Source organism: Panthera uncia, chromosome F1 (assembly GCF_023721935.1).
Source record: "Panthera uncia isolate 11264 chromosome F1, Puncia_PCG_1.0, whole genome shotgun sequence".
NCBI classification, from domain to species: Eukaryota; Metazoa; Chordata; class Mammalia; order Carnivora; family Felidae; genus Panthera; species Panthera uncia.
In genome coordinates, this window is record NC_064813.1 from 34,043,928 (window position 1) to 34,068,595 (window position 24,668).

The 24,668-nt window shown below is 54.1% G+C and overlaps 1 long non-coding RNA gene across 5 annotated transcripts in view; it reads left to right on the forward strand.

The window, feature by feature from the left end:
• LOC125925336 (uncharacterized) overlaps positions 1-20,270 on the forward strand; it is a 68,189-nt gene extending 47,919 nt beyond the window's left edge. For 3 of the 5 annotated variants that reach the window (XR_007458792.1, XR_007458793.1, XR_007458791.1), the window contains 3 exons: positions 1,131-1,207; positions 4,005-16,378; positions 17,803-20,270. This is a non-coding gene — a long non-coding RNA (uncharacterized LOC125925336). Of the gene's footprint in view, positions 1-90; positions 1,208-4,004; positions 16,379-17,802 lie in introns of those variants that run through there. The other 2 variants (XR_007458790.1, XR_007458789.1) reach the window with 2 other exon arrangements.
• The last annotated feature ends 4,398 nt before the right edge of the window (positions 20,271-24,668 follow it).

Below are 24,668 nucleotides of genomic sequence, written 5' to 3' on the forward strand. Positions count from 1 at the left end.
TTCTGCTGGTCTCTGACATGGTGGCGTTGGTTTTTCTGGTCCTGCTGTGCCAGTTCCGCAGAGTGGGCGGGGGGCGGGGGCTGTGACGGAGGAGGGGAGGGGGGGCAGAAGCGCAGCAGAGGCGGGCCCAGTGGTGGCTGCCGCAGTGAAGGTGGCCCCAGGGGCAGGACCGCCCAGTCCCACCCTCGGACACAGTCTTGGGTAGGGGTTCCACCACCTGGGGCCCCGGCTTGGCCAGAGGGTGGGCATTGCTAACAGAAGGCCTGGGTCTCCCATGCCCTCGTTGGCCTGAGGCTTAAAGCAGTCCAGGGGAGAAGCTGAGTTTTTTTTGGGGGGGTGTGTGTGTGGAGGGGGCGACTGAAGGCAGAGACCTGGCTGCTCATCTCAGACGTGTCGGACCTGTGGTTTGTGTTCCCCAAATAGGCTCTGTCTCTGGCAGTTTCTCTATGGGGACAAGGGGGTGGGGTCCAAGGCAGCTTTGAGGATTTGTTCGATGGCCCTCCCTTCTCATTGTTTTTCTTTTCTGCTCCTCGTCATGCCCCCTGCCAGTGCCATGGTTCCAGCTGTAGTCCTCCGGTGAGGCTCCCTGCTGCCCGTCCCTCTCCTTTCCAGGCCCTTCTGCGTGCAGCGGCCATCTTGTCTTTTCTTGCTTAGAGGTTTAAAATGGTTTCTCATCATTTCCAGAGTACAATTCCTTCCCTTTGGCACAGTGCTGAGGACTGTCTGTAACTAGCCTTAGCTCTCCTCTGCAGTCTTACTCTTCTGCGTTTCCCCAGGTGGACCACGTATTCCAACAAAGCCAGGCAACTTACTTTTTCTTGCTTTTCCTATCTCTCGGTTTTCCCTACTGGTATTTTCCATGCCTCCTTGGCTCCACCGCACCCACCTGCGGCAGCCCCAGCGTCCTCCTTGGACCTTTCCCGATCACCTTCACAAGCAGCAGTCCTCGTAACCTCTCCTTGCTCCCTCCGGCCAAGCTCTCGTACACTTTGTCCCTCTCGTGTGCTACTTTGGTGGCCTTACGGCTCTTTGTGTAGAAGTCTTGGGTCACCTATGAGATGATGAGCTGCAAGACGCTGAGAGTCAAAGAAGGAAGACACTTAACCTATTTGGTGCCTTCTGTTCGCCAGGTGCCACGTCAGGCTGTTCCACGGACCTTCTTTCATTCACTGCTTTCCACAACCCTCCGAGGAGAGTCCCGTGGCTGGTAAGTGTTCTGATCATGATTAGAACCCCTGTTTCCCCAAACCTTTGCCTTCTTCTTTACCTCTCAATTCTCAGTGTCTGCAACGTGGCTCTACAAGGTAGATCCCCAGAACGTGCCTGTTTAAGGAATTTCATACACCTCTAATGCCATATGGGAGTTTGGGTGGCCGCTCTTCCTGCACCTGAGGTCTGGGTCTCGTAGCTGTTCCACACTCCCCTGGACCCTGCTACCTCGTTAACTTTCTCCTCTTCCTTTGCGGTCAGGTTCACTCGAGATGATGGCTTTTTTTTTTTTTGTAGCTGAAATTTTGTTGGATTAACAAACCTCAGTTATCCTACTTACCTTCCTCCTGGAAGAGAAGGTGGAGGTGGGATGGTTGTAGCGCCTTCAGAGCAGAGTGAGCTCTAGAACCCAGGATCAGTGGAGATCGGACAAGGCAGGGAGCAGGACCATTGCACTTGGATCTTGACCCTGCCTCATCTTGTTAGGTGGTTTTTCTGAGGCTTAGTGACCTCAGTCAGTGACATGGAGCCACTGTAATCTACAGTGAAATCCTAATATATTGCCAAGCAAGCAGGCTCCCGACAGAAAGTGGTGCACCTCCCTTTCCCCTGCCCAGCTGTTTTATCGGGGACTTAAGAAGAGTACGTAGCAGGTGGCTGGAGAAGGAATGGGGGGAAGGGAGCTTGCCTGCCTTCAGTGATACCAGAGGCAGGGGAGGAGGTGACCGGGCATTGCACACCTGAAGCCTGCGAGGAAGTGCTTTTCCCTGACCTGGAGTAAAGACCCCCTTAACTTCTGCATCGGGAAAACGATGTGGGAGCAGAGCCGTGAGGTCAGGGTGGGTGGTGGCAGCGTGAGGGTTAACCAGTGATCCTTCCTGGGAGCCTCGTGACGCCAGGTTAGCTTCCCCTCTTTCCGAATCGAATCGCAGCAGTGGCTGCCTGCTTCCTGACGCTGCTGCATCCCGTGGGAGGGGACTTGGGCACCCTGAAGCCCCTCGTCACCAATTCCAGGGCTGCAGAGCAGAGAGTGACGACAGCCCATGAGTCGTCAGCCGACGGCAATGGGGACCCTGGTGACGGCTGCTTTGTTGTGTTTTTCCTCTTTGGATGATGACTCAGTGTGTCGGGAGCTGGGAGATGGGGCACTCAGCCGAATGGCCAGGACGTTCTGTCAACATGAAAGCAGCAAAAACAGCTTATCGGGGCTCAGAGCCGACCCTTAGGCTGGGTTCATTTTCAGGAAGGGCTTGGCAGAGAAGACCGCTTCTGGACATCGGGGGTGGGGAGACAAGGCCAGGTAACCCAACAGGGGTCTGTGGACCCTTCAGTTTCAGAAACCAAAAAGAAAATGCAGCTGCTTGTGTTATTAGATAAGCTTGGCAAACGGTCATTTTACAAGCTCCTCTCACCCGTCCCAAACAAGAGACATCTTCTCAGGGCCAGAAAACCCTCTGGGATTTCTCACCATGGCTCATTGTCATAGATGGAGCGTGAGCCCATCTCGGGTAGGGTGGGCCTGGGAGTCCTTAGTGATCACTGGCATTCCGGGGCCCCGGAAGCAAGAGCCCATGGTGGGGACGTGGCGTCTCAGGTGACCTCTGCTGGCATCACACCAGCAGATGGTGTCACCCACCAGGAGATGGTGGGTCCACATCACCGGCCTCAAGCCGAAGGCCAGCTCTGGTGCAGCCTACTTCAGCTTCCCCTTTCCTTATTGTCCCAAGTCAAACTTACCTTCTCCCCTTTCATCGTCCTCAATTCCTTCTTAGGTGAAATAGTGGGCCTTGAGTCCTTGACCTTTGTGTGTGTATGTGTGCGTCATCATGGCGGCTCAGGGTTCTAGACTTTTCTTGAATCTGCAGCATTGCGCTAAGGGCGCGTGACATTCCCCCCCGCCCCGCCCGCCCGGCCCCGCCCAACCATGGCCAGCCATGCCTTCTTGGGAGCCAGAGAGGCCTGGGCCTCCATTGCCACTGAATCTCAGGCAAACCACTATCCTCAGCATCTGGCTTCCCTTCTCTCCTCTGTCTCCCTCGGCCCTGTCTGGGGACAGAGGAGCGAACAACTTGTGGGTGGGGAATTGAGGACGGCCTGGCCCGGGACCACCCTGCCTATGTACCCCTTAGGCCATTTTTCAGTCTCCTGCTTTCCCATAGATGATGCTTAGCACTGACATTTGTCGCCGAGCACCTCCTCCGCTCCCCAAGGACCTCCCAGTGTGACTCATTTGGGATCTCTGCAAGGAGTGGCTTTGGGGCCTTGGGAGCCAGAGGGAGCAGGAAGACCTGGTGGAGGTCACAGTGGAGAGGTACGCGGGGCAAAGGACGAGAGCTAGCTGTCCCTGGCCCAGAATGCAAAGGCAGCCCCAGCCCCTTTGTGTCATGTCATTTTGAGCCTGAATAGAGAGCAACTTGACCTAAAAAAAAATCGTATATATGTGGATGTTAGATCCTTTGTGTCTCTTTGTCCAGAAGCTGCGCATATGACGAGGGCTCAGATTCTGTACTTCAGAGAGCTCTGCTGTCCCTCAGTTTTGTTTTCCGAAAGAGGTGGTAGTTCCTCTTTGATGAGACCCTGTGCCCACGGGGACTGGACTTTTCTCCAGGACAAGGGGCACAGCCTTGTCTTGTTGCTGTCATTGGATAGTGAGCAGCAGCTGAAGACCATGGTCCCGGGGCCACATATTAGCCCCAGATGGGACCCTGATTGGGGCTTGCAGAATTCATTGCTTGGCTGGCTGGCTGGCCCCAAGAGCTGAGCCTACCTGGCTTCCTTTCACTTCTTCCCCACAGAGAACTCAGAGGAGTTGAGCTCCATGAGTCGGTGACAGCCTCCTGGAGACTCAGGCTAAGCTGGGGACAGAGCTGGTGTGCAGAAGACAGCCATCATACCGCCTAATAGAATGGCCCGTTTGCATTTATTTGGAACAAAAAAAGGAGATGCCTGGCAGCCTGGCTTTCTGCAGCTAAGTATTCGTCTGCATTCTGGTTTTCCGTCACACATCGGAAGCGATAGATGTTCATTGAACCCACCCAGCTGTCGTGACTTCTCCTGTCCCCGCGCACCCCTGCCCCTGATCCTCCAGCAGAGATTGGATTTTCTGGTGCGGCTGGAGAGCTGCAGAGAGGTTAGATCCCAGTGTCCAGCCCCCGCACATCGCCCTCACATTCAGGAGAAGTCGATTTTCCCTAAAGCGGAGCCTAAAGCCCATGTTCCTCAGTGCGGTGTTATTAATGGGCCGACGGAAAGGGCCCTGCTTGCCCTCACTGCCCCCAGCGGGGAGGTGAGGCTCTCGGCTGGCTGGCTGGGGGAGGACGGTCCTTGCCAGCATCTAGCATGGTTCTCTGCCAAGTTCTAGCTCCAAATCTCTAGGCCGCTAGGAACCTAGACTATATATAGCATTGTGCTAAGCAATTCTTATCGGACATGTCTGCCCTCCCCTGCGGGAGAGGAGCCCTTCTCCCAGGGAACCGGAACCTAGAGAGTGTGAGCCTTCTCCAAGGGGTCTTTCGTTCCAGGAAGGGCTGTGTGTGTGTGTGTGTGTGCGCGCGCGCGCGTGGCTGTGTCTGCTTCAGGGCTGCCAAGCTTTCTTTCCTTTTCCCTGTTTCAGATGCTGCGAGATCGGAAGGTCTGATTGGGATGAGGGCCAGGAGGTTCTTGATGGTGTGCGATGTGGCCTATGGCGCCCACCAGCCTCCCGCATGTCTTCTTGGTTTCCTGTTTGCCTTCTTTGCCCAAGGAGGTCTTCTGACCTCTTGAGCTTCTTTTGGATCTCCTGTCTTCCCTGCCCTCCTCTACCTCTTCCTCCTCCTTCCTTTGATTCTCTTTCGGGTATGTGACGGCAGACTGGGCTACGGGCATCCGGGAGCTGTGTCTGCTCGCCGCCCTCACCACCGCCCCCTCCCCCCGCCCCCCACCAGTTTGGGGTTTCTGGAAATCTGGCTTTAGTCAGCCGTCCTCTGGAGGAATTGGGTGGTGACTGAGCGTTTCGTGCTGGGTGGTACAGGGCAGAGCAGGCTGGATATTTGCCTCCTCCCTCCCGTAGGTGCTGTTGAGCCACCGATTTTCTGTGGTTCCGCGACCCCGAGTGCTGACTGATGTGACAGGTTCCGGTCTTGTCAGTGAATCATCGCCAAGCTGCTTATTGGAACCCAGATGCAGCAAGAAAATGGGATTTAACCCCTTCCCGGCCTCTCAGGTAAGTCAGGTGTGGGCTGACGCTTCCGGCCCCCCCCCCCCCCACCTCCCAGCCCCCTTCCCTTCTCATGGAGACCATTTTCCTTAGTCAGTGGGGAATCCTCAAACGTCTCCATTCACAATCTCCCAAACAATGCTCTCTTCTTTCCATTCTCCTACTCCTGGCTTTTCTGTGAATGGGGTTAGTAACCAGCAAGGACTTGGGGGAAGGGCCAGCCACAGTGATCCGGCTGCCGGGATGTGGGAGATGGCAGGGACGCGTTTCTGGGTGTGGCAGTCAGCAGAGCAGTTGGGCCTCCCACAGTGACTGGCCGGGAACTCTCCATGGCCCCCAACATCCAGCAGGAGATTCTGGGTTTGAGCCCGGATGGGGGCAGGGAGTCTGCCTGGGACTTGGGTGTGCCCTTACTTGTGTATCCCAGTGGATGTTCACTCTGACTCTGGACACCTTGGGGCTTGCGTCTGCAGCCGTAGCCTGGAGTTTAGAGTATGGGCTGGGCAGTAGACTTCAGGGCTCTTTCTCCACTTGCGTGTGTTATGGGGCTTGTTTTGGGGGTTTTTTTGTTTGTTTTTTGTTTTGAGTAAATCACTCTCTTCCTCTAGGCCCTCATCGCCTTCACCTTAAAAAAAAAAAAAAAAAAAAAAAAAAAAAATTTCCTGGCCTGGTAAACCATTGCAAAGCATCTCCAGGCTGTTGATGTACAAATGTTTCTTCTCTGCCTCACTTGATGCTGGTCACAGTAATAGCAACGGTGATTAAAAATGATGTCGGGACTGACTGCAGAACTGGGGAGGCCTGTCGCATTCTAGAGACAGTTCAGAAAGCAGACCGTAGTCGCTTGCCACGCTGCCTACCAGGAAATCTCCTATTGAATGCATTCCTGCAATGTTCTGGGCGAGCAGGGTCAGGTTGGAATTAGCTGACAGCAGATTTGTCTGGGGTCTCAAGATAAAAGGGATGGTCCCCGGTAATTTTACCGCACCCTTGGCTGATATCCGGAGGCACCTGTGAGATCCCACCTCTGCTCTCCCCACCCCCTTCCCACCGCTGGCCAGGAAGGACCGGTGAATTCTGCCCGTCAGTGTTTTATCTTCTCTCCTCCCCATCTGACCGGAGGCTGAGCTGGCTGTGAGCAGCCTGAGGTCCTCCCCGAGTGAGGAATCCGAGGCTGTTGGGAAGAGACACCCGACTCTTCTCTTCCCTGAAGGAATTTGACAAGTCTCAGCCCCTCCAGCAGTAACGTGGGGAGGGATGGCTGGGGGTGTTGGACCTGGAACACGAATAAAGAGGAGAGATCAGCTTTGGTGCAGCTGGGGAGACGAGGAGGAGCCGGCCAAGTCCCTCAAGATGTGTCGGCTAGAGTCTGGCCAGTGCAGGCTGCCGGGCCGGAGCCAGATGGAGCCGCTGGCCACGCTCGGGAGCCTCTGCCCCCATATGGTGTGGTGTGGTCCCGGGCCTGGCTCGGGGTGGCCGCTGCTCCCATTCACAGCCCTGCCCTGCCCTTGGCTGGACTGGGAAGATGAGAGTGGGAAGCGGAGGGAGAGTTGATTTTGCTCCTTGTGACGCAGTTGTCTGCGGGGCCTCTGGCGTTTCCAGACTTGGGGTGGGTGCTTCCCCGTTGATTTTCCTCATTTCGTTCGTCATCTGCTTCCTTGCTCCCTGCTTACCGGGCTGGCTTCTGCTGCCATGACACGGGCATTACGTGTCCCCAGCCAAGCTAGCACCACGGTTGGTGTCCCCTGAGAGGGGGACCGGGCATATCTGGCACTCGATTCTCAACCTTTGAACCCCTGCGCTCTGGGAGCCAGGAGGCAGAGTGGGGCCTCTCCATCCGGGGTCCGGCAGAGGTTAACAGGGCTGGTGGTGCCGGAGCTGCGGTGGTGTGGCCTGGCCAGGAGGCGCTGGGGAGGGGCCCCGCCGGGGGACCTGATTGGTCAGCACCTTCTCTGTTCCACTGAATCCTGAGCCGGTCGGGGCCGTGAATTGTTTAATGCATATCTTGGCTCTGTCCCCTGGCACGAGGGCCTCTGAGGCTGCAGCCACAGCTTTAGCGAGGATGTGTACCTCGTGCTGGTCACTGTTTTGGGCACGTTGCCTCCCTGTGAGATATGAAAGAGATACTGCCCTTTCCGCTAGCAGGCTGTCTGTGGGAGGCCCTCCTTTTGCGTTGCTTTTCTGGGCCTTGGAGTGTCTGTGAAGAAGGCCTAGGCTGGGTTTGATTCCTTGCCGGCTCCTTTCACAGGAGGCTTCTCGTGAGCTGGTGAAGCCAGAGAAAACCTCCAGGCCCCAAGGCCCGTGCACAGCCTGATGCGATAGTGTCGGGCCTGGGCAGGAAGGAGCAGGGGCACGAGGATGGAGCGAGGCATGCGGGGACGTGGTCGCGCATCGTCTGACCACAGGATCAGGGCAGCGGGGGTGGGGTGGGAGGATGCGTCCGGCGTTCAACCCGCGGTGCCCGCTGCAGCCTGGAATGGGCCTGTGTGTGCGTGGAGCCCAGGTCAGGGTCTGTAATGAGGCGTGAGGCTATGAGATGGGCATCGGGACTCTTGGTCCCGGCAGAGGGTCCCAGGAAAGGGAAACTGACTTTCGTTAAGCGTCTGTCTTTGCTGGTCTGATTTCATCCTCAGAGCAACCGCATGAAGTAGGTATTACTTCCCTTCAACAGATAAGGAAGCCGTGAGTAGCAATTCACTGAACCAAGGTCACGTACTTGGCAAGTGGGATTGTTGAGATTTAAACCCCGGCACTTTGGATTCCAAAGCCTGTGCTTTCTCTTCGCCCTCTTGGGTGGAAGTCAGACATCTTTGGGAGCTAAGACCATCAGAGATTAGGCAGCCGGGAGATCTGACGGAAACCGGTGTGAAAGGCCAGGTGCCTAGGGGGACGGGGCAGCCACTGGCCATAGCCATGCCATATCCCTTTCGGGGGGAGGGGGGCAAGGCAGAGACAGCTAGTTCCTGGTGTCCCTGAACAGGCAGGGCTGAGCATGGCAGATACACCCACTCCACAAGTGTGCGCCCAGTCTCTGCTTCGTGGCGGGGCGTGTGCTAGGAGCTGGGGGCGCAGAACTCTACAAAACCAAGTTTCTGCTCTCATGGGATGTACTTTCTGGTGTAGGGAGAGGTCATTCACGATAATAAAAAAGGAACTAGGAACTATATAAAGTATGCAGATACAAAAAGGGGGACACCCACCCATAAGAAGCAGCGATCCCAATGTTGGTCAGGGAGGGAATTTGAGAGACTGAAGGATCTCGACCACCTGGGGAAGCCATATTGATGGAGCCCCCAGAGTTCAAGTTGATAGAGTTGCTAATGTCTCTCTTTTCCTAAGAGCTGGAAAAACCACCCAAGGTCCCCAAAGCTTACAAGAACTTGCAGTGAGTCAGGGATCAAGGTGGCAGTAGACGTCAAGCTGTTGGTCACCAGCAAACGAAGATTTTTCCGTTAGCCATGGCTGCTCTTGGCCTAACATCTCCCCCCCTCACCGGGTGGCAGCTGGCGTCTCTCTGCCTCATCACGGTGCCCCTCTCTCGTCCACACCGACGGGAGCACTCGGGTTAAGTCTTCGCCAAGTCACCAGTAAAATATGTGCCTGCAGGAGACAGAACTCAGCTCAGGCTCTCCTGGCAGAACCCGTGGTTCCAAGATTATCGCGATAGGGACGGGTCAGGGGGCGGGAGAGGGAGGAGAAGTCACCTTGTGCCAGATGCTTGGACAAGTTTTGTGTCCAAAAGAGGTTGAGGCAAGTTGGTGGCTGGAGATGGGGGAGGGGATGTTTCCAGCGTGTGTGGCTCCAGGGCTCAGGAGTTGTTTACAGGGTAGAAGCTTATGGTGAGTCAGGCCATGTGATTCTTCCCTCCCTGGCCCCGTGGTCGAAGCCTGCCCCACTTGAACCTCGGAGACTGCCACCTGCTGCCAGGGGGCAGATGTTGCACGAAGGTGCGGTGTGGGTCTTGGGGTGTGGTTGTGGGAACTCCGGGAAAGGGGGCGTTCTGTGGCGTGGTATAGAAGACTCCGCAGTCCCGTGTTCTGGCCCAGGATCCCGTGGTAAAATCTTACTCACTTTACCCTTTTGGGACTCAGTTTCATTATTTATAAGATGAGGGGGTTGAACCAGAATCTTTTGGGAGGTGCCTGCCGACTCTGACATGGGGGCTACTTGGGTGTTCGCGGAGGTGTTTCTTAGGCAGAAACTCAGGTCGGAACTAGCAGGCCTGACTTACGGGAGAGGGGAGGAGCCTTGAAGGATCTGAGAACAGCTACAGTCCTGTTTTCTGCAGGGATGCTGTCACCATCAATTAGGGCAGGTGGGTGGAGACAGTTTTCCAGGAACTCTTCAGGAGCGAGCGGGAAGGGGCCGGAGATTGCGTGAAGGTGTCTCAGGAAGGTCACCTAAGTGACAGGGGTTGTGACCTCTGGCTCCCACCAAGGGGCCTGTCTGGAGCTGGGCAGTGTGGGAGCCGCTGGGGTCTTTGCTGTGCCAAAGGGGCTGACCTGAGATGCCACCGTGCTCTAGGGAAGACGCTCTGTCCTTTGTGGCCCTGAATCCTTGAGGGAACATGGGACTACAGGTCCCGTGTCCTGGGCCTTCCCTGAGATGTCTGTTCAGGGTCTGTGCCCCTTGCTGTCAGGAAGTCTTCCTTTATATTTAGCCATTTTTTTTTCTCATGTGGTTGTTTAAGCCCTTCTATTTAAAAAAAAAAAAAAAAAAAAAAAAGACAAGAGGAAAAAAAAACAGAAAACAAAAACAAAAATATCTCCGAGCCGCTTGGTTCCATTTTAGCTTTTCAGTCTTGAGTCACTGTTTTAAAGGTAGCAAAAGTAAAACACATGCAGGGAAGCTCAAGGCCCCAGACCCTCGTGGGCTGTTGTGAAAGGCCAGCCCGGGGATATGGCGGCCTCTGTCCCCAACGTCCCCCGCTTCTCCAAGTCTGCGTGGGTAGGAGCCCCTGGGGCTTGCGGGCACATGCTGCGCGGGCCGCCGAATGGAATGCAGGGTTTTCAAATTAGCAATATGCCTTCAAGACACGATCCGTGTGCTGCTTTACTGGACACTTACGCTGGGACTCGTAGCTGTGAGCCCGCCCCCTTCCCCACCAGGGTGGGGTGGCAAACAGGGATTTGGGCCAGGATTCAGGCAGGAGCCGAACTGATCCGTGACCGACGTCTTATGCGCACCGTGTGTTGTTTTCGCAGCTCTTTTCAGATTCGCTGGCTCGCTTGGTCCTCACACAGCCCTGTGAGGGTCGGCGGTGGATCCCCGTGGGTGTTCACGCTCAGCCTCAGACAGCCCTGCTGAGGTCCGGTTTCTTGTACCTGCTTAATTTGGGTCACCGCACCCCCCCCCCCCCCCGCCCCCAGGCCCTCCGACTCCAGATGTCATTTCCTTGGGTTTCAGTTGTGCTCTTTAGCTGAGCAGGGGGGCAGGGCAGGGATGGGGAGTGCATCTTGGGTAGCTGACTTGAACTCTGTAGGTTGCAGGTTTCTTTTCTACGCATTCAGTGGGGAAGGGAGCCTCCGCCCAGGTTCTCCTGTTCTTGGATTGTTTCAACTTCTCTTACGAGTTCTTATGAAACCTGGCTTGCCCTCCTTGACCAGGAAGCCAGCCATTCACCATGTGACTCTGGTGAGACTCCCTACGCTTGGAAGCTTCTGGAATACACGGTGCTTTAGACCGTTCCGACACATCTGTCAGGCACTTCAGGCATGTGCACGTAGCCCTGTTTCTGCCAAGTGGCTCACTTAGAAATGAAGCCCCATTGTGGGGCATTTTTTTTTCCAACAGATTTATAAGGTATGCCCAGAGCTTTCTGCCCAGCGTGTGCATTGTGTATACGTTGTCTGTTTGCTGGCTAATGAACGTACAGCGCCCGCTGGAAGGATTGGCCAATGTATAGTGTAGGCTGGTGGAACCAGTGGCTTCAGCTCTGAACGTTGCTTTCTGATAGAGTTGAAAAAGTAGGCCTTACCCACAGAGGGGAAGGTAGATCAGAGAACGCCTGGGCATCAGTGTTCCCTGGATCCTGGGTGTAAGCTCACTCTTTATGAGGAGGGTCGAGGCACAGCCTGGACTGTGTCTTCTGGGCCGCGTGGCCCTCTGAGTGGCCTTTATTCAGAGAGACCCAGAGCGAGCCTGTATGAAGGGAGAGAGAAGTGCTTGTCTTTGTTTATGGCACCCTTAACTCGTGATGGTTTGGGCTCACCTCGGGCACGTTTCTTGAAGGATCGGGGTCGGACAGCGTGGCAGCACGCATATGTCTGTCCGTTTGTATTCCCCGGATGCAGGCTTGGCTCGTAGAGAAGCCCTGTCATGGGGAATCCATAGAAGAATTGTTTTGCTGGAGCGAAGGCTTTTGGTAACTTTTGTGTGAAGATGCGTCACGCCACACCCAGATCTTTCTGTTCTCCTGGAGGATGGGGAGGAGGATGGCAGGACCTGTAGCTGGGAGGCGATCTAGGCCAGCCTTCAGGGAGGGCTGTGGCGGCCTCTTCGCTGAGGGCTCCCAAAGAGACACAGAGCTTCTTTATCTCAGAAGAGGGACTGGATGTCCCTGTCGAGGTCCCTCGGGTCCTGAGCGTGTGGGACTGTGAGGCTCTCCCTGGAACAGCGTGAGCTTCGGGTACCGGGACCCAGAGCAGGTTGCACATCTTTTCTTTCTGCCGTGGAGGCAAGCCTAACCTCGGTGGGCCCCACGAACATCGGGCCTGGAGCTCTAACCTTGTTCCCTCGTGCAGAGAGAATTCCCAGAACTGACCCGAACGGCATTGATATTATTTGCAAATAAAAAAAGGAGAAAGCCATGTTGTCCCTCATCGCCGCCAGGAAAGAGCCCTGAGCGGCTCTAATCCTGTCTTTGTACCACTGCCACTCCCCACCCTTGCTGACCCCCCCAGCCTAGGGCCCTTTGATAGGCACTAGAGATGTGAATGAGTTTGGTGGGAAGGCCAAGGGCAGGGACAGACATGGTTTGCTGGGAAGAAGGTAGGACAAGGAAAAGGAGTATCTCAGGGAAGGCCCACGGGCACACATGTGTATTCAGATGGACATACTATTTACTGGTAACGCCAGAGTCTGACATAAACCAGTTAATGCCTAAATGAGGGTTGATTTCGTGTGGAGAATCATACATCATTTTGTGTTTAAGTCTGCAGCTTTAGCATCAAAAGGCCTGACAGGCTGGGGACTTTTTGCTGGGCCCTCCTGTCTGTAAGATCATGCTCATTTTATATTGATTTTCTGTCTCCTTTCTTTCCTGTTTTCCACTCTCATGCATTCCTTAGGTGTACATGAATATTCGTCCATGCATTCGTGTTACGACTTCCTTGGGGTACTGTTCTTTTCAGTGTCTCCGACATCATTGAATGTATTGCTTTTATTTAAAATGTGAACAGGCCAGAGGCTCACTGCAGAGGGGAGCCATCCTTGCACTGCCCACAGAATCCTCTTCTCTACCTTGTTCTGGAGTGGGGCATGTGGAGCCCTGAGGAGACGGGAATCAAGGGTGTCTGTGGGAACCAGCCAGACCCCGTGCCATGCCCCCTCTTTGGGAAGGGGTTGCTCAGGCATGAATCCCCCACCCCTAACATTATTAGCGGTTTCTTCTTTTCAGCTTGAACCCTGAGTAGTGGCCTTGAAAGTCCAAGAACACCTGTCACCCTGCTTAGGTGAGGGCGACACAGAGGGACGGGGACAGACGGGAAGGGGACACACGCTCCTGGCCACGGGCCTCTCTCCAAGACAGGTGAACTCTGTGTTCCAAAAGGAACTCATTTAATCTTTTGGCCCCAATGGAAGTTGTTTGTATTTTCTCTCCCTCTCTCTTCTCCCTCCTCTCTCTCTCCCTCAACACCCCCGCCTCCACCCTCCAGCCTCCAAAAGAATTTAATCTGCTGGACAACAAACAATACTGTTATAAAACTTTGAAAACAAGAGGGTGAGGCCTCCCTGACAAGGAGAAGGGCATGCTGGGTAACGGCCGAGGGAGCCTGCCAGGCCCGGGACGGAGCCGGGCGAGGGCCCAGTTGGCCGGGTACCTGGGCGCCTGCCCCCGCCCAGCCCACCAGCCCAGCCATCCCCAGTCCAGAGGGGAAGGAACCGAAACAAAAGCAGGGGCAGAGAAGCGCCTGGAAAGGGGAAGTTGTACGTGTTCCCCTCTCTCTGATCTGATGCGAGTGCGCCAGACTGTGAAACTTCCTCCCCCACCCCTCCCCCCCGCCAGCCTCCCTCCCTCCTCGTCCTGCCTCCTCCTGCCTCCTCCCACCACTCTCTGTTCCAGGCCCGAGGCCCGATAACAGAACAGGGCTGGCCTAGGTACAGCCACCGGCCGGCCGGCCGCAGGGGAAGCAGGCAAGGAAGGTGTTCCAAGTTGGCTTTGGACTCTGGACGTACCCTCTGCGTCCCCTTCCTGCCCCCAGCGAGAGATGTGGAGCCACGGTACGAGGTGTGCCCCAGTCCACGTGCCCCGCCGGCACACGGTACCGTGTGCCCAGGTACCGGGAGAACCTCCGCTCGGAGGTTAGTGGGTCTGTCCCACTACCCGGTGTCTGCTGGAGGCCATGCTCCCAGGAGGCTGTCAGACTCGTACAGGTGGCCTGCTCTCCCTCCAGAGGGAGCCGGGCTGAGCTGTGGAGCCCTGGAGCCTCCAGAGGGGCTCAGGGGACAGAGACTTGCTCCCCGCAGCAAGCAGGCACAGGGTCCTGGCAGCGGAGTGCCTGGTGGGGTACCGTGTCTGCTGCCCGGGGTGACCCAGCTCCGCCTGGGGAGCAGGGAAGCTGGGCGCTGGGGCATCGCCCCCCAGCCTTCTGAGTGAGATTTCACCTGAGACCGAAGTTTCGCTGCCACGCCCACCTGCACTGCGTGGAGCACATGATTCGGGGCGGGAGAGTGAGAAGCAGCGGTGGTCTGCCTTTGGCCCGAGGTTGTTTGGACCCGTGAACCGTGTGGTGGGCATTGTGTTTGTGTAATGGACTGTAGGCGTGCTCGCTTTCCTCTCGTGGGAAGCAGTTCAGGGCAGTGCCCGTCCTCCTGCTCTGCCTGAGCGAAGCCTCTCTCTGGGGAAGCGTGGGGGGCCCCCCCCTCTTCATTCCATCGCTCCTCCTTCTCTGCGCTCCCCACTGTCCCCTGCTGCCCCCCACGCCCCACGGCACCCCAAGGCATCCCATCCTCCCAGCCAGCCGACCAGCCATCCCGAGCCTGGGCCTGTACTGAATCTGGAGGATTTCCAGATGCGGGTCTTCTCTGGTGTTGAGGCAGGGACAGAGAACCGAACCGGGTGGAAAGCAGCTGCCTGGGAACTCAGGCCGCGGTGCCCCGGCCCCAGGGAAAACCGGAATTGCTGATGTGGGGCCCATGTGATGTGAGCAGGCTGTGACCTCCTGCCCTGTTACCTCCACAGGCATTTGAGGGGCTCAATGGGTCTAGAGCGTGTTATTCCCACTTCGGGATGCCGGGTCTGGGACGTGTAGGGATCCCTGGATGCCCCGCCCTCCTTTTGGGGGCCAAGCTGCCAGGAAAAGAGCCAGCTCCATGTTTCCTGCCTCCCTCACCCTCCATTCCCTCCTCCCTCGCCCCCCGTGCCCATACCCGTACACATTTTATCACCCTTTCCTCTGATTCATTAACCACAGCTAGTTGGCAACAGGCCCCCACCCTGACAGCTCAAGACAAAATGTCCAGGACGCTGGGTCTGGCCTGGAGCTGAGTGACAGGAAGCTGGGCCGGGCTCTCGGCTCACGCATACGATGGGCAAGGACCGTGTGGAGTGCAGAACCTTCCTCATTTTCAAAAGGGTCTTCCCCAGGCCCCTCTCTCTCACCAAGATGACTCTTCTTCGCTGCCAGGAGCCTGGAAACCAGCATCCCGGGTAGCAGGAAGACCTGATCTGGGCTCTGCTTCCGGCACCCCTCCCCCGCGCCGGCTGGAGCTTGCGTCAGTCATGTAAGTAGCCGTGACTCAGCACCCAGCCTGGTCGGGAGGGAGGCAGAAGACGCCTCCCAGGAACCTTCCCAGCATTCTGGATTTGAACACATGGTGGTAGCTGAACACACTGAACGAGCTGGCGGCCTTCGGTTCCTGGGGGTGCGTGTCTGTCCGTTCCGCGGGTTTGCTTATAGGTCTCATAAACCGGGGTTCCTCTCCTTCCCATTTTCATCCCGTGTTATTTTTTGGACACCATGCCTGGCATAGGATTTTTAGGACTTTAAAAGGCACAGACGGCATCATTTCTAGAACGCAGCAGAAGCTCTCTTTGCAGTCTCCAGACTGCCCTTTAAACCGATGGCCCATGAATCATACTTAACCCTCAGATGTTTTGTTTGACTTACAGAGTTTTCGTTGTTTTTGTTTGTTTGTTTGCTTAACGTGTCCGATTCAGACATGCCTTTAGACAAAACACAGCCTCTCCAGGTCACTGGACTTCTGCTGCACGAGGTCTCTGCCTCTCTGTCCTGTTTCCCACCCCAGCCCTCAAGCATTTGAGTGCACGGAGACTGGTCTGCATGAGCCCTCCCTCGTTTTGGAAAAACTGGGGCCCATTCCAGGGAGGTGCAGGTCCCCCGTTCTCAAGTCTGGGCCGCGCAGGAATTAAAGCCCCTGTGTTCTGATTCACTGTGTGGTGACCTTTCCTCCACCCTCGGTCGCTGCCCGAGCGGAGGAGTGTCTAGGCATGAGGGGGTGGAAAACCCTCCAAATAGAACGTCTGCACAGAAATGGACGGAGGCTGCACTGTGCTTCCCAAACCTTCTCCCTGCGTGGTGGCGTACCCAGCCCTCTGGCTGGGCGGTTTCCCTTCCCCGACAGCGCACCAGACTCTTCCCACTGGCCCGTGTGCGTGGGACTGTTGGGCCAGGCTGGGACGATCACACCGTCCGCCTTTGACAGCAAAGCCCTAGCAGGCTGGGGCCTCCAGCCCCCGTTAGACCACCTGGCCCCGTCCAACAAGGGAACAGAAACACCAGCTAGCTTCAGGTAAGTGCATCCTTGCTCGATGGACTTTTGCCAGAAAAGCCTGGTTCCCCTGGGAGGGCTGAGACCCGAGCAGACTCCTGTTCAGTGGGGTTGGGAGGGCAGAAGGTGTTGGTACTAGGATTACTTACCCCCCCCCACCCCCCCACGCCCTGCCTTTTCTTGTCTTACGGTGTTTATGTTCATGTGTTGTGAATGATTTCTCTCTTCCTCCAGAGAACTGAGTGTTGTAGAACTCGGTCTGGGGGCCCAGACCCTGGTTCATGGCCCTCAGTTCCCTCAGGGACGGTTGCCACTCCCCCTCTGAACTCAGGGCCGATGCTTCCTGGGTAGCAGGAGAGACTGTAATGAATCCCCCTGGTGACCACGTGACGTACGTGCGTCCTGAAGGACAAGAACTAGGTGCTGTGAGAGGGCGTAACCCAACACCTGGCTCACCTGGGGAAAGCTTCAGGCGACCTGCGTCACCTGGGAGAGGGTTGATGGGGTGGTAGCCCTGGGAGAGTGGACGACAGAGAATGTTCCAGAAAGAGGGAACGGTGTACGCAGAGGCCTGCTAGGGGAGGAAGGAGGCTGTCTGGATCACTGAAAGACACCTGTGTGACAATACCTTGGGAAAGGTTTTGTGGATACTGGCAGTCGGGGGTTACTAAGGAGGAAGAGTTCGGCCGGAGTAAAAAGCAAAAAAGCCGAGAAGTAGCAAAGGTAGATCTCCAACCCCCTCGTTTTATAGGACCCCACAGAAATGACTCTCATCTACCACTTACTTCCTGACCTTAAAACCCGGGAAGTTAACCTGTGTCGCGGGGCCCAGCTGTTGACTGCAGGTGTCCTGTGTCAGAGCCGCTGCCCAGCTCCTCCCTCAGTGGCTGGGGCCTCGCAGAGCCCCTGGGCTCGGAGCCCAGTGCTGGGGTCAGAATCCAGAGTCCAACACAGCCATTGCTGGTGGTTCATCTCCAACGCCTCCCCCAACCGCAGCTACGCCCTAGGAGAGCACAGAGGCTCCAGAGGGGCAGGAGGAGTGGGTGAGCCAGTGGGCGAGGCACCGGGCCCCTCACAGGACCAGCTGGGCTCCCATCTCCACCAGGTTAAACGTGTTGTGCAGTCAGTCACATCCACGGCCACGCAGAAACCTTGCCGAGGCCTCCCCCCGCCCCACCCTTGCTCACAATTGAGTTCAAGAACAGAATGAGATGATAGGCCAGCCGTGGAGCAGGTGCAGTGGACAGAGGGGCAGGAACACAGACCCTGGAGTTAGACTTGGGGGCTCTCTACCACGGAGTAGTCACGTGACCGTGGCGAGTCACCGAACTACGTGAAGGAGCAGTTTCTCCTGCAGGCGCGGGAATACTACTTGCTTCACAAGACCGACCCAATTGCAAAGCGCACCTCAGTGTTCAAATTTTATTTCCTTCTCCTGCCTGCAGCGGCACATGCTGTTATTTCCGGGAGCCACAATACATACAGGCCTGGATCTGGAAGCCTTCAGAGCTGGTGGACAGCCCGAAAGATCCGGATTCTACTCTGTCTCCTCTTTCCTTAGTTGTGGCATCCCAGGAGATACAGACCTGTTTTCTCAGCTTCCGATGACCAAAACAAAAGCAAACAAACAAACAAACAAAAAACCCGACACATTTAGGAGATGGGAAATCTAATTTGAACACAGGATGCAAATCTTATTTTCAGACACATTTTTGAAAACAACACAAAACTCGGTCCTTGTGTTAGAGGATTATCTACTTACCACCACTTCAGGGCACGACATTTGTGTGCGTGTGTCACAGCAGAGGTTAAACAAAGATTGCTAGTGTTCTGACCCTTACTTGAGGCTGGGAAGGTGGACCCCAGGCTCTTCCTGAATAGGGCGCATCAGGAGTTGCCCCCGAGCAGGTGAAACTCACCTGGCTCGAACCTCCTGGGCAGATAGGATGCTTGTTTCCTGATGACGTGACATAGTATCAGAAGACACTGCGTGCTGTGAAATGTTTTCGAGAGCAGGGGGCGATGCTAATGAAAACGTTAACGCATTTTCATAATAGCTCTGGGATACTTCCCTTCATCACATGTGTAATAAACTGTTAGGACTGGTTGTCCGGGATCAACTAGACTTCATGAGTTTTGTATTGCTCCCGTCTGTGTGACGCGTCAGCCGCGACTTTCACATTCCTTGAGCATCCCTGGCTAGGTCCGCTCTGTGCCTCTCTCATGGACTGCGATGTCCCATCCCAAGTGGAACTGCAAGAAGACAGGGCAGCACCTGGGTCTTCCGGTTGTGTCTTCCTTCTTTCTTCAATGAGATCCTCTTCTTCTGGAAGCTGGTTTCACATGGTGGCTTAGATTTTTCCATCTTTGTATCTAGCACCATTTGAAATCAGTGTTTTAGGAGTAAGAATTGCGGCGCAGCAAAGGGCCACCTGCAGAGGAGCTCTCGCTGGTGGGACGGACCCCCTCCTTCTGCCGCCTGAGCCGGTCCAAGAGAGGAAGAACTTGAAAAGGAAAAGTGCACCGCAGCGTATGTCCGTTGCGGGTTGTGGAGGGGCGGCCGTGCGGGGGCGGGGGGGGGGGGTGTTTGTGTTTCAAAGAAACTCCGAGCTGGAGCAGGGGCCGAGGTGATGCCTGGTTGTAGCACCTGGGAGCACCACCGGGCGCTCACCTGTCCGTAGGGCCTCTGACCGCGGGGACCAGGCGATGCCGGCTCCTCCGGTACTCGATTGTAGCGGGGGAGGGGCGAGGCTGTGTGCCTGGAGGACGGTTCCATCCCCGTCGGCGTTGCACCCGCTGCTAGAGGCCCCGGAACACCCAGCTGCACTTGCAGTGCGGCTGGAATCAGACTTGCCACCTGCACGGTCAAGTGCCGGACCCCGGGGAGCACCACTGGACCCATCTCTTACACAGGCTGACCGATTTCTCCTGGTGTTCAGAGTCTGTTTTTGTCTAGCACCATTTGAAATCGGTTATGATGTAGGGGGAAAAGCAGCAGCCTCGAAACCTCACGCCAAGTCTGGTGAGCAACAGCCTCTGTTCTCCTGGAAGACGTGGTCTCCCGGAAGACGGATGGGCAGAAGGTGGGGAAGGACGATCACGCTTTTTTCACTAACTTCTTTCACTGCATTAATGATACATTGTTGCAGAGGTAAGAGAGAATTGAATGCGGTTTTAAAAACAAATCGCTGTAACCTATCTGATGTCCTCAGTCGCAGTTTGCTAAAATGTGGCAATGCTGTGTATTCTGTAAATGGCTGCTGTTGAATTCTCTTTCTGTTAAGAGTCTATTCATGCATCTTGACCTGAATAAATATTTTACTCTCTTCAATCAATCATGCCTTTGTTTTTCATCTGATCATTTTCTGTTCGTAATGCCATGAGAAGTGGGGTCCTGCAAATGTTAACTTGCTATGCAGACTTACCTACTTCCTAAAGAACTGGAGGAGGTTACGGCAGACACACGTTAAAAACGAAGCCCGTTAAGATAAGAATGAGGTCCTGTGAGCCAAGAAATAAAATGAGAGAAAAGATCACGGAAAAGAGAAATGTTCAAGCCTGGGCTGAGGGATGCTCCTTTTTGAAGGGGAAACTGAGGCTGGTTCCGAAGGGGCTGCATGCAGCCCTGTGGCCCCTCTGCGGTCGGTGTTCCTTCCGGAAGCTTTTGCACAACCGAACATACTGCCACATGGCTGGTAAAGGGGAGCAGCCTGATGGTTTCAGTTGCTTTATAAAAGACGCAGGAGGGGGTTCCTGGGTGGCTCCGTTGGTTAACCATCCGATTGTTGATTTCAGGTCAGGTCATGATCTCACGATTTGGGAGTTCGAGCCCCAAGTCAGACTGTGTGCTGACAGTGCAGAGCCTGCTTGAGCTTCTCCCCTGCCCCTCTCCCTCTCCCTCTCCCTCTCCCTCTCCCTCTCCCTCTCTCTCTCCCTCTCTCTCAAAATAAACTTAAAAGAAAAAAATGCAGGAGATCTACTTTTGGTTCTTCGTTTCTATCACCGCTGAAGACAGGGTGAGCCAGTTCCGTGAAGGTATTCAGCAGTTAGCCAGATTTTACTTCATGGGGGATTAAGCCTGGGGAATCTTCAGGTAGGAGGGCTGTGGCCCCTTGAGTGAGCATTTTGCACAAGACACACGCGGCCAGCTACTAGCTACCTATGGTACTTCATGCCGGCGGCTCTCGGTAAGTGGTCGCAGCTCTAGCACCTGGGAAGCTTTTCTAAGTTCACGTCCCCCAGATGGCTGCCCTGCCTGGCGGGTGGGGGTGGGGGGGGTGGTGGTGAAGCATCTGCTGGGAAGACTGCCCAGGGAGGGTGACGCACCCCCTCCTTGCAGCTGCAATGCTATTTCGGGCTGTTGATTGAAGAATCCGTGTTCTCACGGATAAAATCACATCCTGGGGATGGTTTTATTCCCTCCCTGGCCGCGCTAGGTACAGTAGGACCTGTGCGTCTAACAGCTTTGGCCCAGTTGTAGCGTGTTCAGCCGACTTTCGATTCCCCTCTCGAGTCCCAAGCTCCAGCCTCAGAGTTGCACCAAGGATTCTGCCTTCGGGTTATGCTGATTCCGGCCACCCAAATGCTGGAAGTGCCAGAAGACCGGGTTTAGTATCAAAGCACAGAAACAGTGACTTGAGACATCTTTTCCGAAAAGGGGGTCCCTCGTGCTCCCACCGAGTGCTAGGTCACGAGAAGCAAAGTGCACGCATAGCTGTGGTGCCTCTCACACAGGATTATTTTACTTTATTCGCCTAGATGCTAACAGCCCTTTACTTAAAATTGCCATTCCAGGTTGGGTTTTCAAAACAAATTAGTGAGCAGAATGTTTCTTCTGGAGACTTTTTGTTTTGTTTATTTTTGAGAGAGAGTGAGCAGGGAAGGTGCGGGGGGGGGGGGGGGGGCAGGGGGCGGACAGACAGTCCAGAGCGGGCTCCATGCTGACAGCACAGAGCCCACTGTGGGGCTCGAACCACGAACCGTGAGATCATGACCTGAGCCAAAGTCAGATGCTCGACCGACTGAAGCACCCAGGCGTCCCTCTCCTGGAGACATCTTGAATCTGTTTTTAAGGCCACGCTATCGATCTAGATAGGAAATGCCGTGTCAGGCATGGGTCCCCATCACCTCAGTTTTACCACATCTTAAGTGTAGAGGGAGGATTGGATCTAAGCCTCATGCAAGCTGGAAACTGGCAACTAATTCCCGTCTGTGAAAATGAGTGCAGGTGAATTAATATGACACAAATCCAACCTGACCAAATGAGGTAAAACAGAATGTTTTAAGTCTTGAAACTGGTAATTCATGGAAGATGTTGGCCTGGCCTGCAACGAGAAGCTGGTGGATGTTTTAGGGGCTACCTAGCAGACTAGGGCATCCATATTTGGGGTAAGGTTAAGACCATTCCTTGAACACAAGTCATACTTTTGGTTTATACTAACCCAGTAGTGTTCTATAGTTAGATTCACCCAAGTAGCCTTTGAATTAGTGATACTTCGGGCCCACCTGTACGGGTTCTGGTTATACTGTTTTAGGGGCTTACATTTTTGTTGTAAGGTTTTTCCAGATGATTCTGATTGGCAGCAACGGGTGAGAGCCGCTCCTCTGTGGTCTTGTTCTAAGAGGCTTTCTACTCCAATTGCGGTGGGAGGACCCCTAGCAAGGGTGTATTCATGTTCTGTAACAAATTCCACAACTTGGTGTTGGTCTTAGTCCCCTCGGGCTGCTGTCAGAAAATACTAGACTGGGCAGTTTATAAACAACAGATATTTCTGTTTTGGATGCTGGGAAGTCCAAGATCAAGGCGCTGGCAGATTCAGTGTCGGGTGAGAGTCCGCTTTCTGGTTCAAAGACAGTGCCTTCTGGCTGTGCGTTCCCAGGGCAGAGGGCCTGAGGGAACTCTCTTGGACCTCTTCTTATTAGGGCACTAAACCCATTCATGACCTAATCCCTTCCCAAAGGCCCCACCTCCTAATACTATCACATTGGGGGTCAGGACTTTAACAGGATTTTCGTGGGACACATTCACACAGTGATTGTCTTACCACACAGGAGCTGGGTGGCTCAGTTGGTTAAGTATTTGACTCTTGATTTTGGCTTGTGACCCCGGGGTCCCGGAATCAAGCCCCAGAGTCCACACTCATTATGGGTGAAGGCTGCTTAAGATTCTCTCTCTCCCTGCCGTTCCTCTACCCCGTTTACGTACATTCTCTACAACAAAAACAAAAAAAAACACATCATTTATTTTAGTTCTGGAAGTCAAAAGTGTGATATCATTTCACTAGGCTGAAATGAAAGCATTGGCAGGGCCGGTCTCCCTCCAGAGGTCCTAGAAAAAACCGTTTACTTGCCTTTCCCCACTTCTAGAACTGCATCCTTTGGCTTGCGGCCCCTGCCTCCATCCTGACGGCCAACAGCAGAACATTCTGCTTCCGGGTCACGCCTCCTTGTGCTGCAGTCAGGTCCCCCCTGCCTTCCCTTCTAGGGAACCTTGTGATTACATTCAGGGCCCCACCCAAGATCCCATCTGCAAAGACCCTCTGCCAGAGAGGTGACACTCACAGGTGTCAGGTGTTAGGACTCTGAAATCTCTGGAGGCCATTAGCCTACCACAAATGGCAGTAGGTAGAACTCATGGAAATGCTGAACCCTGGCCCCAACCTGGGACCTACTGAATCAGAATCTGCATTTCAAAAAGACTTAGTACACACGAAATTAAAGCGCAGTCCCACGGGGTCCTACACCAGGAATTCCCCAATAACGAACATCGATTACAAATCGAAGGGGTGTTTTCCTGGGAGCCTTTTCAGGTGGTGCTGGGTGACCAGTTGACCAGTCATTTTCCCAAACACCATAACTAAGTGTCATCTAAACAATGGTGGTTTCCAGATTCTCACTGAAGCCACCAGCCCTAAGCACCAGGATGGCAGAGCTCTTGCTTGATTTCCATAGATCGGCACAAGGCTTGCCACGGCCACAGAAAATGGTTCAAGTTTTTAAAAGCTGCGTAAGGGAGATAAATGATGTTAACGTAAGTAGCTTATGCGAACATCAGTTTTACTACCCAGCTGCAAGTGTTCTTGGGGTAGCAAGTCAGGAATCAGAGCGGGGAACTTTCTCCATGCGATCTATACTTGTGGCGATTTGTTTACCTTCAGGTACGGAACTGAGAGGGAAGGAAGATGTTATTGACCACAGACCCCAGTATTGGATTTCTCCCATATTTAAGCAACAAGGGGCAGAGTTAAGCCCTTTTAGAATGGTAATTTCACAGAAGGAAAGCAGAAAAGACCTAGTTAATACTGGATACAACATGAAATTAAAAACGGCTTCTGGGAATCACCTCAATGGTCGGAGCCTCTGAACGATGACAAAGTTGGAAGGACTTTGGGACTGTCAATGCCCGGGAAGGCCACAGGAGGGCAGCAGTGCCCCGTCATGCAAAGGCTGACCGCTTCAGTTTAGTGCAACCTTTTCTAAAATGAACCTGGAAATGATGAAAGCAACATCACTTAGGACAAAAAAAAAAAAAAAAAAAAAAAAAAAAAAATTAAAAAATAGATGGTGCACAGGCACTTGATTTTTGCATCATTTCTGGGTGTCAGTAGACTATGTTAAATCCTGCTCTTTAGTGGAAATATGCAAATATTTAAAATACGCAAGGAAGTTCATTCTTGGTTGCAGCTAGTTGGCAGGCATCACTAAATTTTAGAATACTGAAGTTGCCTGTTTTCCTTAAACCAAGCATATTCCTTAACAGTGCAATTCTGCCCTACCCTCCTAAGCATTCCTACAAAAGACTTTTTGTTACTTCTCCCTGTATATTTTATAATTTAAAAAATAGGGTGTGGTTTCAAATTAAAGCCCAATAAAATTTAATTTCATTTATAGAGAACCTAATTGGGGCGCCTGGGTGGCTCAGTCGGTTAAGCGTCCGACTTAGGCTGAGGTCATGGACTTCGGCTCAGGTCATGATCTCGCAGTCCGTGAGTTCGAGCCCCGCGTCGGGCTCTGTGCTGACAGCTCAGAGCCTGGAGCCTGTTTCGGATTCTGTGTCTCCCTCTCTCTGACCCTCCCCCGTTCATGCTCTGTCTCTCTCTGTCTCAAAAATAAATAAAGGTTAAAAAAAAATTTTATAGAGAACCTAATTTACATCAAATGTTGATATTGTAAAGATAGCTTTTGTTTTTTCTTAAACCAGAGCTTTGTTAGCCATGCAACAAGACCATGATTTTAAGTCTTAGACGTTTTCGGGTTTATCAAGTACGCCGAATGAATAAAACCTCGATTTTCTTTTGTAAATATAAGCCTG